Genomic DNA, 13,069 nt, shown 5'->3' with positions numbered 1-13,069 from the left:
AATGATACTGGGAAAACTGGGTATCCATATGCAGAAAAATTAATCTAGACCCCTATATCTAAACATATACAAAATCAAATTAAAATAGATAAAATACTTAAATCAAAGATGTAAAACTATGGAACTACTAGAAGAGAACAGAAAAACACCTGAAAACATTGATCTGGGCAAAGATGTGTTGATTAAAACCCTAAAAGCACAAGCAACCAAAGCAGAAATGCACAAATGGGATCCTAGCAATCTAAAAAGCTTCTGTACAGCAAAGCAAACAATGAAAAAACTAAAGAGATAACCCACAGAATGGGAGAAAATATCTACAAACTAAAATCTGACAGGGAATTAATAACCAGAATTTATAAGAAACTCATAAAACTCAACAGAACAAAAAAGAAATCTAATCAATAAATGGGCAAAAATCTAAATTGACATTTCTCAAAAGGAGACATACAAATGGCCAAAAGGTATAAGAAAAAATGCTCCACATCACTAATCATTATAGAAATGGAAATCAAAATCACAATAAGTTATCTCACTCCAGTTAAAATGGCTTTTATTTAAAAAAAATAGCAATAATAGATACTGGCAAGAATGCAGAGAAAAGGCAAGCCCTGCACACTGTTGGTAGGAATGTAAATTAGTACAGCCACTATGAAAAACAATATGGAGGTTCCTCAAGTAACTAAAAATAGAAGTACCATATGTCCCAGGGAACTTACTGCTGGGTATATATCCAAACAAAAGAAAATCAGTATATTGAAGAGGTAGCTGCACTCCCATGGTTTTTGCAGCACTGTTCACAATAGCCGAAATCAACTTATGTGTCCATTAATGAATGAATGGATTTTTTTAAAGTGGTACGTATACACAATGAAATATTATTTAGCCATGAAAGAGAACGAAAACTTGTCATTTGCAACAACATGGATGGACTGGAAGTCATTATAGTAAATAAAACAAGCTAGGCACAGAAAGACAAATATCACAGGTTCTCACTTATATGTAAATTCTACCAAAAATAAAAATAAAAGTACACTCATGGAGATAGAGATTAGAATGAAGGTTATCAGAGGCTATGATGGGTAATAGTGGGGATGGGGAGAAAATGGAGAGTGGTTAATGGGTACAAAAATACAGTTAGATTAAATATAGAAGAAATAAGATTTAGTGGTTGATAACACAGTAAGGCAACTGTGATTATATTGTATATGTACAGTACATGTTTTGCATTTACATAATTGTAAATACATATATTTTGTGTATTTATAATACTTTATTACATGTATTTTAAATATACAATAAAATATACTGTATATTTCCAAATAAGTAAAGGTGTACAATTGGAATGTTCCTATTACAAAGAAATGATAAATATTTGAGGTGATGGATATACAAATTACCCTGATTTGATTATTATACATTGTATGCTTGTATGAAAATATCACATTCCTCCATAAATATGTACAACTGTTATGTATGAATAATCAAACATAAAACAATTCAAAAATATAAAGGGTATATGTGTCCTTTATAGTGAGTGCCATGTGCTTATCTGCTTGCATTCCCTCACCCAGTTGGCACTTACCTTATAAACAGGTCACAGGAAAGCCATATGAAAAAAGGTGTAGGTGAGATGGGGGTTTTGGCTTCCTGCTTGGGCAACTTTCATATTCCCTCTAGGCTTGTTTGGGCCATTTGAAAATGTACTGCTTCCATTTTAGGGTGCTTTGCTGCTGGGAACACCTGGCCTTAGTCTTTTTTGGGAACAACAGTACTTATATCTTCATGGGCATGTCTGTTTACATATTTATTTGATGTGCAATAGTCTGATGCTCAATAGCCTATCAGAAACTGCTTTTGAAAAAAGCAAAAATGATAAACTCCTTTTTATTTTAGAAAAGTTTTAGATTTACAGAAAAATTGCAAAAATAGCACAGGAGATTCTCACATACCCTGGATTCAGTTTCTCCTGTTAACATCTTGCATTGATATGACAGATTTATTACAATTAATGGACCAGTATTGATACATTATTATTACCTAAAGTCCATAATTTATTTGCATTTCCTTAGTTTTTACCAAACCCTCTTTTTTTTTTCTTTTCCAGGATCCACATTATATTTAGCTGTTTTGTCTCTCTAAGCTCATATTGACTGTGACAGTTTCTCAGATAGTCTTTGTTTTGGATGGCCTTGACATCCAAAACAGTTTGAGGAATGCTGGTTAGATATTTTATTAAATGTCTCTCAACTGGCATTTGTTTGCTGTTTTTATTATGATTATATAGAACTTAGGTATTGTTTGAAGAAAAATCAGGGAAATAAAATGCTATTTTCATCACATCGTGTCACATGTGTATATTACCAATATGACTTACCACTGTCAACCTTGATCACTTGGCTGAGGTAGTGTTTGTCAGATTTTTCCAATGTAAACTTGCTTGTAACTCTTCTTTTCATTCTTTACTCTTTGGAAACAAAGCACTATGTGAATTCCACGCTTAAGGCGTAGAGAGACATACTACTTCTCTTGGAGGTTGGAGTATCTACTTAGATTGAGTTTTTCTGTGTGGGCAATTGGTCTCTTTTCCCTCATTTATTTATATCTGTATATACTCTGGTATATATATTTTATATTTGGGGTTATAACTATTTTATTTTATTGCTAAAATTATTTCAGCTTTGGCCATTGGAAGTTTTTTCAGTTGACCCCTGTGTCCCTTTGACATATCACAATCATTGTGGGTTTTGTTTTGAGTATGGGCACAAGATGCTCTAATATCATATTGTATATTTCTTGCCATAGTCATAAAATCAACCATTCTTGAAGGAGCTCTAGTTCCTTTCATTGGAGACTGGTATTAGAAGTGAAGATCTGTGCCCTAGGTATGCTAATTACTACTGGGGAGTCATTACTTCTAGGCTCTCTTGGTTGACAAAATGAGGGAACATATGTGTGTATATTAACTAAGATATATGTATATATATATATCTGTGTATATATTAACATAGATATATATGTGTGTACATATATTTGTAGATAAATTTATATACATATCTATAAATATTTGTATATAATATTCATAAATATATATTTTATACATATCTACAAATATTTCTAAATGTATATCTATATACACTAAGCTAAAGTTTAGTTCATTTTGATGTGTCATATTCTAAGGCATTACAACATGAATCATTCTAGCCTCCCCACCTCAGAGACTGCTTCTCAAAAGGCCTATAGTTCTTTGCTGCAGTTAATAAATTCTTTCTCAAGAATCAAATGGATCTGTTCTCTGACTTGCAGTTTTCATACTGAGATTTTCCAAAAGGTCTACATGTCACTGTGACATTTTTATTCTCTACCAAACACACCTCTAGTCCTAGCATGTGTTCTGCCATATTTTGTTGCCCTAGTGTCAAAGCTGCTTGTTCACAGCTTGAACTTGATACAGAACATCTTTTATTCCCCTCCTTTGCAGCCTACTCAAACTAGTAAGTTACAATTATCTATTAGTATATTACAATTATCTACTATATTATAATTGTAATATATATTACATACATATATATGCTTTAGACCTTCTAAAAAGTTCCCTCCTGGAACACAGAGAGGGGAACACCACAGAGGGTGGGAAACAAGGGGAGGGAGAGCATTAGGACAAATATCTAATGCATGTGAGGCTTAAAACCTAGATGATAGGTTGATAGGTACAGCAAACCACCATGGCACATGTGTACCTAGGTAACAAACCTGCACATTCTGCACATGTATCCCGGAACTTAATAATAATAAAAGTTCCCTTATGTGACAAGCCTCCAAAACTTTCCTAGGTAGGTATATGTCTCATTCACCAGTGAAAATATGGGTTTAATCCAGAGCATTTACAAATTATTTACCATTTGGGTCCAATTAACATGACATCCTAAGCATTGTGGACTAATGTGATATTCTGAAGAAAGTCCAGATGACAGATCAGGAGCAGAAGAATGAACACAGTCTTAGGCTAAGGCAGTACATTCATAGACTTGTTCATCCCTTGTGAATATGACCTGCTTCTTTCTCCTTTCTTAAGTCTGTTGGGGAAAAATCATCATTGGCCAATTCAATTGCTGTACATACCAGAGGTTTGGTTAATCTATTTAGATATGACAACACAAGTGGAAGATAACACATCTAGAACAGCAAATACAATTCTATTTCTTGGTTATATTTTTGGTAATTCTACTGCCATCCACTATGTTCCATCTCCATTCTGTAGGGGACAGACTGGTGAATTAAATGGGAAGCTTCCCAAGTAAAGCATCCCATTCTAAAGTCTTTGAGGCTGACACTAATATCTACTCTTTCCCACATGATGTAGTATTGCTTTCAAAAATATGGAGACATTTCAGGGATTTCTGCTTTGTCTTTCCTTTCTCTATGGTTCTATGGTTTAAGAAACCAAAGTAAGGATTCTGGTAACTGCTAAATATATTCATTTTGATTTTATGTTCGGAAACCAGGAACTTGATCAGTAGGTAGATTCACGGATGTGCTGGATCAACTTTGAGATGACTTACTTTTAATATTTGACACCTCCCTACCTTTTACAAGAAACCATGGTGACATTTTGTGTTCTTGAGTCAGTCAGTCATTAACAGTGGACTGCACCTGGTGGGAGGCAGCTAAAGATCATCAATTATCTTGCAAAAGTGGCCCCTTTTTAGCCAAATGCAATTCTCCAGGGAAGAGAGTAGATAGTCATTTTCAACCAATGGCTTAGCAGCGTCTGGAAGATGGGTATGTATCTAGGCATCAGTAACATCTACTCCGAAGGCTAAAACAAATACTTAAAACCAAAGACTTTTTTTTTTAACTTAAAAGCTATTCTAGGTTTAATTTAACAAGTAAACAAATTAGTAATTAGGGCCTTAAGCTTTCATAGGGTATGAAATGAAGTATTGTAGTCTGTGAAAAATATGTCACAAAATATACCCCAAAGTATCTTTCTGTTTTGTTGTAGGATGTTATTGAATATATAATTATGAAATTTGGACTTCTTGTTTGCCACAAAAAAGACTTTTGGTTTTAAAGAAGTTGACCTCAAGGCATTTTTATCTTATTTTTACTTCTGAAAAACATATTTTTTGTGATACACTATATGATCATTGTACTGGAAACTGTTTATTCTACATATCAGGGAGATACAGATCAACTTTCATGAGCATGACAGTTATAGTCACTACTTTCCAGAGATTCAAAGCTTAATTTGATTCCTACAGCATCCTGAGCAGAAAGTCCAGATTATTACACCATGTTGAATATTAGATGATTGTGTGTTAAGTAATGTGTTAGTCAGATTACTTATACTAATTCCCCTACCACTTTGAGAGATTTTCATTTTGTAATATAGAAAATTATACTATATATGAGTAAAGTGTGTGTGTGTGCGTGTGTGTGCGCGCGTGTGTGTATCTGTGCCCCTTAAATCTGTAATGGATTCAGATTAAACCCTTATAGGACATTAAATCCTTATAAGGGATTGAAATGATCATGAAAAATTAAGTTAGAATATTCAAGTCTTTGAAACTTGTGCCTATTTATTCCTTATGTGGTTTAAGTTAGTCTTGAAATTGGCTAGCATTCTGAATTTGCTTTCTTTTTAAGATGTATGCCATACACATGTTAATATGGCTAAACCATTCTTTTTTCAATCTCCTGATTTTTGATTCATGTGCAAAGTTGTGAATCAGATTGAATCGCCTAAATGAATCATCACACTCCCCCAAACTTCCTGCATGTTTGCACCCTGTCTGTTTGAACGTTTATATTTAGAATTCTCAAACATGCCCAAGGAGTAAGAAGTATACAACAGAAACATCTGTTCCTCTTGGCAAAACTATTTCATGCTTTTTCACTTTTGCAGGGTCGAGAAAACTACCTTAAGATCATTCTTGTATCTGAGGGATTTAACATTTCTTCTTTGTAATCTTAGCCTAAATGCAGTGATTTAAACATTCATACACACACTAACACACACACATGCAAGCACACTTAAGAGGCAGAAAAATGTACGCAAATGATAAAATCCAAGGAAACATTTTTTTCCTTTTTAAAAAATATATGATTTCTCCTTAGCAGTTTTACCAGTTTATTGTGAGAAAAGAAATCCTTGATCTACCCATTTTGCCTTTGGGCTGCCTCATCCCTACCCTCCCTCAGCCTACCTTTAGATTTTACAAGCGTGAAGTAAATGTTTCTAAAATAAAAGCAAATTTTCTTTGATGCCAGCTTATCTGGTTTGCTCCCCAGTTAGCTAAGGTCAAAACTGTAAAGCTTATTTATACCTTTTGGCAAGACTGGCGGCTGAATTCATTTTCTGAAACTATACTGTAAAGGTCAGAGATGAATATGGCATGGTTCCTGTATGTTCTTACTGGTCCTGGCCTCAAGTACACATTTTCCATTCTGACCAGCCTTTTCAGGGATGCCTTAGGAAAAGAAGTCATCATTTTAACATCTTTCCTCTCTGTCCAATTCCCTTCACAAAAATTTTAAATCCATCTAAGCCTGTGGGGCCAATTAATTTTTTTGAAGGCCGAGACAGCCCAAGACATGATAAATCCTTTAACAGTTTTTTCTTTTAATTTTACAGTGAATACCTCTAACATATTATTGTCTTTTGCTTGATAGAAATAAAATTGTTGCCAACTGTGCTGGGAAATCATAAAAGTCTAGCTAATGGGAAGCAGCTTTAAAAGATAGGGAACATGAATATGAAGTTATTATGGTGTGAACAGGTACCTTATATGACTGGATCTACAACAGCCAGGTATAAGAACAATTAGTCCCATGCTAATCTAAGTTGTATGGTGTTAAGCAACTATAAGAAGGTATACAAACATTTATTATCAGAATTAACTGGGTCTGTCATTAAAAACACTTGCTTAAATGGGAACGTTTTAAGAATATGCCTTATTGTTAATAAAACTAAGCTAATCTTTGTAAAGCAACTAATGTAGTACTTGTCACTTGGTAAGCACTCAGTAAACAGTAGTGCTTTTTATCAGAGTAAGGGCCGAAATTCTCAGGTCATATCTCTCTTGAAAAAGAAATTTGATTTTTCTTGGTTAAACTTAGTTTTGAAACTTTGTTGTATCAGATGACAAAAATTAAATTTTAGCAAGTTATTCTTCACCTCAATTTATGAAGTTGTTTCTCTTGGAGACTTAATTAAGACTAAGACCAAGGCCAATGCTTGGGAGGTGAGAAATATCTAACAAAGAAGATGCTACATGTTTACTGTGGTTTCTATCATGAAGTCTTTGTTTACTCAGCTCATTGATGGTGGGTCCACAAACATAACTGATTCAATTTGACACATTGCTTCATCTTGCCACAAGACCATTTCATACCTTCCAGATTGAAGTGCCATATTTATGCTGGTTTTGGCTGTAGAGGAAAACCTTTTTAGGCTGCCGATTTATGATGGGGGAAACCAGAGATTCTATCAAGTTGTCTCAAGATCTGACTGCCTATAGAACTTATGCAAAAATTTCTTATGCTCTCACACTAGACTAGGAAGGGGTGGACTCTGATTCCTTTTTTTTTTTTTTTTTTGAGACAGAGTCTAGCTGTTTTGCTAGGCGCTAGGCTGGAGTGCAGTGGCACAATCTTGGCTCACTGCAATCTCCACCTCCTGGGTTTAAGCAATTCTCTTGCCTCAGCCTCCCGAGTAGCTGGGACTACAGGCACACGCTACCACACCCAGCTAATTTTTGTATTTTTTAATAGAGATGGGGTTTCATCATGTTGGCCAGGATGGTCTCGATCTCTTGAACTCGTGATCCGCCCACCTTGGCCTCCCAAAGGGTTGTGATTACAGGCGTGAGCCACTGCGCCTGGCCCGGGCTCTGATTCTTAATGCTTTGTGAGCCCTAACTGAAAAAGTTGATTCAGGTGTTCATCTACCGTCGAATTTCTCAAACTAAACTCTATCTGTAATTTCTATCCTCACTCCAGGATTTGTCCAAGTGAGAAAGTTTCCTCCTTTGAGTCATCAGCATCTAAACTCTTGCTTTAGTTTTCTCTCTTTCACTTAAGATTAGCTTTATCTAGTCTCAAGGACAGTAGTAGAAGTTAGACATCAGAAGGCCTGATAAAAATTAATTCTGAACGTTCACTTAGTTTTCTAAGTCACATATGGCAAATATTTTAATTTCTAAATTGTTCAGAATTTAGGCTTTGAATCTCAAAAGTTTTTAGTTTTGAAATAAAAATGATTTCTTGCCTTTTGCCATCACTGTATAAATAAATACATAAATGAATAAATATATAAAGCCTCCAAAAGAATAAGGAAAAGTGAAAAAGTAAAAACCAAATTAACACCTCAAAATACTACCCTGCCAATCAATTGATTGTCAACCAATATTTAAAAAAATAATATTACCAAATTTAAACAAAATTAAAGGTGGACATAGTTATCCTTCATTTTGCTAAAAAAAGGAACATCAGGAACATTATAGAGTAAAATTAACACTTTTTTCAAATTCCAACGTCGCTTCCTCCCCCCCCTTATGTTTTAGATGCTCAGACTAATTGAGAAAATTCCTTGGAGATTTGAGCTGGTTTTAGACGTCTTTCTGTGAAGCAGAAAGGCATCTACCATGGAAATTGTTCAAGTTTTATATTAGGCTTCTACTCAGTAGGATATAAAAACAATGTGTGTGTGTGTGTGTGTGTGTGTGTGTGTGTAGTTTTTTCTTGAAAATTCTGACCTAATTGTTTATCATCTCTCTTTCTTTTCTCCCTGTCCTTCTCTCCCTTCCTTATCTCTTCCTCCCTCCTTCTCCCTCTCTCCTTTTCTCTTACTCCTTTCTCCCCTCCTCTCTCTCTCTCACTAAGACAGATAAAAAGACTTATTATAAGAAGTTAGCCACATGATTATGGAGATTAGGTCCCATGGTCTGCCTTCTGTAAACTGGAGACCTGCAAGTAGTTCCAATCTGCGACTGAAGGCCTGAGAACCAGAAGCACCAATAGTGTCAGTCTCAGTGGGAGAGCAGGAGAAAACTAAAGTTCCAGCTCAAAAACTCAGGGAAAGAGCAATTCTCACTTTCTCTGTTTTTTTCTATTCATACCATCAGGAGATTGGATGATGCCTATCTACTATGGGGAGGGCAATCTGTTTTACTCAGCCTACTGATTTAAATGTTAATCTCATCTGGAAACACTCTCACAGACACACCCAGAAATCATGTTATATTAAATATCTGGGTATCTCATGGTCCGACCATGGGTATCTCATGGTCCGACCAAGTAGACACATAAAATTATCTGTTACTAGTCCATTCCTTGGCAAATTGGCACCATACTCATCTTCCTAAACAATAATTAATTTCTAAATAAAGACAAAAACAAGGTCATAACTCTGCCTAAAATAATATAATATGCTGTGTACGCTGAAAATATCCTAAGTCCTTCCCCAGAAGTGGAGATGAAATTCTTAAGTGATGTTTACTCTCCTTATTGACATCCCATAACTTAAATACTATAATGGAAAATTAAGAGTATTTAAATACTATGATATAAAGTCAATACATCTTATGTTACATAAGGAAATAAGAGAGGAAGAAAACAAAGATTTAATTTAGTATCTGGTCATATTATCAAAGTTGGTATTGATGACTACATTCTTTTGCTATCCATTCTGTATTCCCTTTGCCTTCAGCAACCACTTCAGCTGGACATTGTTCTTTACCAATAGGGTGACTCATACCTTCAGTCTTGAATGGTCTGGGTCTTTACTAGTCTTTCCTAGACTGGATTGTCATAGTTTTCTATTGATTTTAATCACAGTGCATGATAATACTAAGAGACACCACAAGAGATCTCCTGTATTACAGACATAGTCTTCCTTGCCTACACGTTCTTGTGTGTCAGTTAACACCAAGGTCAAAGTGGGAAGCTCAGGTCACGTGTTAACTTGGTGACCTTTGATTAAGCATTCAGTCTCTATTAAGGTCCAACAGCAGGTTAAGAACTATTTCTCAAAAAGAGAACAGTTATCTTTTGAAGATGGGAGGGATTTGCTTCATAATATGAAGAGTCATCACTGTGATTCACCTATAAGTCCTGCCAAAGGCCTCTAAATGCAACCCTATCTGCTACTTCAGATACCATTTGGTCTACTGAATCATATGGTTCAAGTGGCAGAGCTGTTTTAAAATAGCCTGGACCTGCTGTAGACCTTTTCTTAGTTCTGGACACCATACAATACTAGCAGCTTTTCAGGTCACTGGGTAAATGGCCCAATGTATTCATTTACCCAGTCACTCAATACATGGAATGACATACCCTAATAAGGAATATGTTGCTTTCAAAATCCAAGGAGGCCTACTAAACATAGTGCTTCCTTTTTGGTTGGAGGAATATCCAGGTGCAATAGCTTATCCCTCACCTTACAGAAGGGGTAGTTTGACATGCTCCATATCCTTGGATCTCTAGACATTTTACTACAGTCGTAGGTCTTTAAGTATTTGTCAGATTTATTTCCCACTTTCTGACTTCAAAAATCTTACCAAGAAGTTTAGAGTATTTGTTACCTCTTGATCACTAAATTCAATCAGCTCAATTTCATCAACGTAACAGACCAAGGTGGTATCCTGTGGAAAGGAAAAGCAATCAAAGTACCTCCAAACTAAATTATGACATAGGGCTGGAGAGTTGATATACCCCAAGGTAGGAAAATGAAGGTGTACTGTTAATTTTGTCAGCTGAAAGTAAACTATTTATGTTGAGCCTTATGGACAGAAATGAAGAAAAAGTGATTGAGTAAAAAATATCTGTCAGATCAATAGCTACACACCAAGTACCTGGGAATGTGTTGATCTTTTCAAGCAAGGAAACTACTGATATACCAGCTGCAATTGCAGTCACCACTTTGTTAAGTTTACAGTAATCCACTGTCATTTTTCAAGATCTATTTCTCTTCTCCACAGGCCAGTTAAGCAAGTTGAATAGAGATGTGTTGGGAGTCATCACCCTGCATCCTTCAAATTCTTGATCGTGACACTAGTCTTTGCTATTACCCTAATAATGCAGAAATATGTTTCTCAATTTATGATGGGATTACATCTTGATAAACCTATCATAAATTGAAAAATCATAAGTCAAACCATTGTAAATAGGGCTGTCTATTTTCACTTACTATTTTTCTAGGTATTCTAGTGGCTTCCATTTGGCCTTTCTTATCACAATAGTGCACGTTGCACCCATAATGGGATCAGTATGGAGACTCTGCCAGAGGCTGAGAATGTTTATCCCAATTTCACATTCTGGAACTGGGGAAATAATTACAGGATTGTTCCAGGGACCCACTTACAGGATAATTACAGGATTGTTCCAGGGCTTACTATCACACAGACCTGGGCTAAAACACAATTTGTCACCTGATCTCCATAAGCACATATTCTGACACACAAATCATAGTGACATTTTGGGTTTCCTGAAATCAACATCACTTCAGAGCCAGTGTCCAGAAGTCCCTGAAAGTTCTGATTATCTTATTTTCCCCAAAGAACAATTACATGGTAAAAAGTCATAGATCATTTGTGTAAAGATTAACACTATACTTTTTGGTAGTGTACCACAAAGTTCTTCTGCAAGGAGACCAGCATCTCTTTCATTCAGGAAGTCTAGGTCTATAAACCGGTTCAAGTCTGGGAATTGACTGAGGGTCCATTACTCTCTGCTTTTATGATTCAGTTTAAATTTTGTTCACTTAACCTAGAACTTTTCTGCTGATACAGCTCCAAAAAGAATTTAGTAGGCTTCCTATCTATTTTACTTCTAAGAACACCATGGTTAACTAGTCAATGCCGCAGATCTGCACAAGTCAGACTATTCTGATTGCTGCTTTGATTCTGCTGTTCATTACAGTAACCACGCCCACCTTGCTTTTGGCAGTCAAACGCCACCAATTGGCTGCTGTCACCCTGGTAACCAACTACTCTTGCTGCATTTAGGTTTCCCAATTCTGCGACTGAAGTTCTCACTGTAAGACTTGGCTTACAGAGAAGTGTGATTACACAGCTCTTCAAGAATGCCAGGGTTTCCCTCACAAATTTATTTTTCACAGTACACTTATGTTTTATGGACCCTCCCAGGATGAATGAGTAGGTCTTAAATGACAAATGCAGTCTAACATTCTAATTTCCCTAAGCCTCTGAATCCCTTTCTCTATATACAAATCAAGGAAATTCTGGCATTTCTAATTTGCTCACTGTAGGCCACATTTTGGTCCATGTTTCAACCAATGAACAAACCAGACAGAACTCTTTCTAAGTCCCTGAGCTGCAACGTTAAATACAGAATATCTGCATTTATCACTAGAGTTTTCCTGATAAAACTTTATGTTCTTTTCATCATCATCATCCTACATCTTTATTGTTAATTCTCACACATGTTCCCAGGATTTTTGTCTGTATAAGTTGGAAAACTCAAAAAGCTCTTTGGCAATATAGTGCACCTCCTCATGTGTCACAATTTGGACCTCACTTTTAGGGGCCTGGCGGGACTTGAGTCTGGTTATATGTTTAGAAGGAAAAAGGGTTTGTGGAGTGGGTCCTGAGAAGAATCAACATTGCCTTGCATAAAAAAAGCCTTGGGGAAGACCATTACAGTTTTCTCAGGTAATGCAGGGTTAAACTCCCCAGGCAAGGACAGAGAGGCTAATAACACTAAAAAGGGAGAGGTATCTTACACTGTGGGTGGGGAGGTTACTTCTAAAGCAAGGTGCAGATGGAGCAGCTTGGCCTTACTAGGTAAAGAAGACTCATCAGAATTTAGAGGCTCAATGTCCTCAGCTCTATCAGGGTCTTTCTACACATTCCCATTTCAATTTACAGCAACCTATTCCTTTCCAATCAATTCCCTTGTTTTAATGGTAGATACCCTGTAAGGCTAGAATTTTAACTTGTATTGAAATTCAGCCAGTGGAAGGTTAAGATTCTGTGTTGAATTTTCAGCAATCTTAGCCCTGTTGTGAAAAGAGGTATATGTCTCTTTCAGGGCACAGATAGAAACTTTT

This window comes from Aotus nancymaae, unplaced genomic scaffold (assembly GCF_030222135.1).
Source record: "Aotus nancymaae isolate 86718 unplaced genomic scaffold, 86718_ANA_hifiasm-v0.15.2.pri h1tg000006l, whole genome shotgun sequence".
Classification (NCBI taxonomy): domain Eukaryota; kingdom Metazoa; phylum Chordata; class Mammalia; order Primates; family Aotidae; genus Aotus; species Aotus nancymaae.
The sequence above is the reverse complement of the archived record's forward strand: the minus strand, read 5'-3'. Positions refer to the sequence as shown.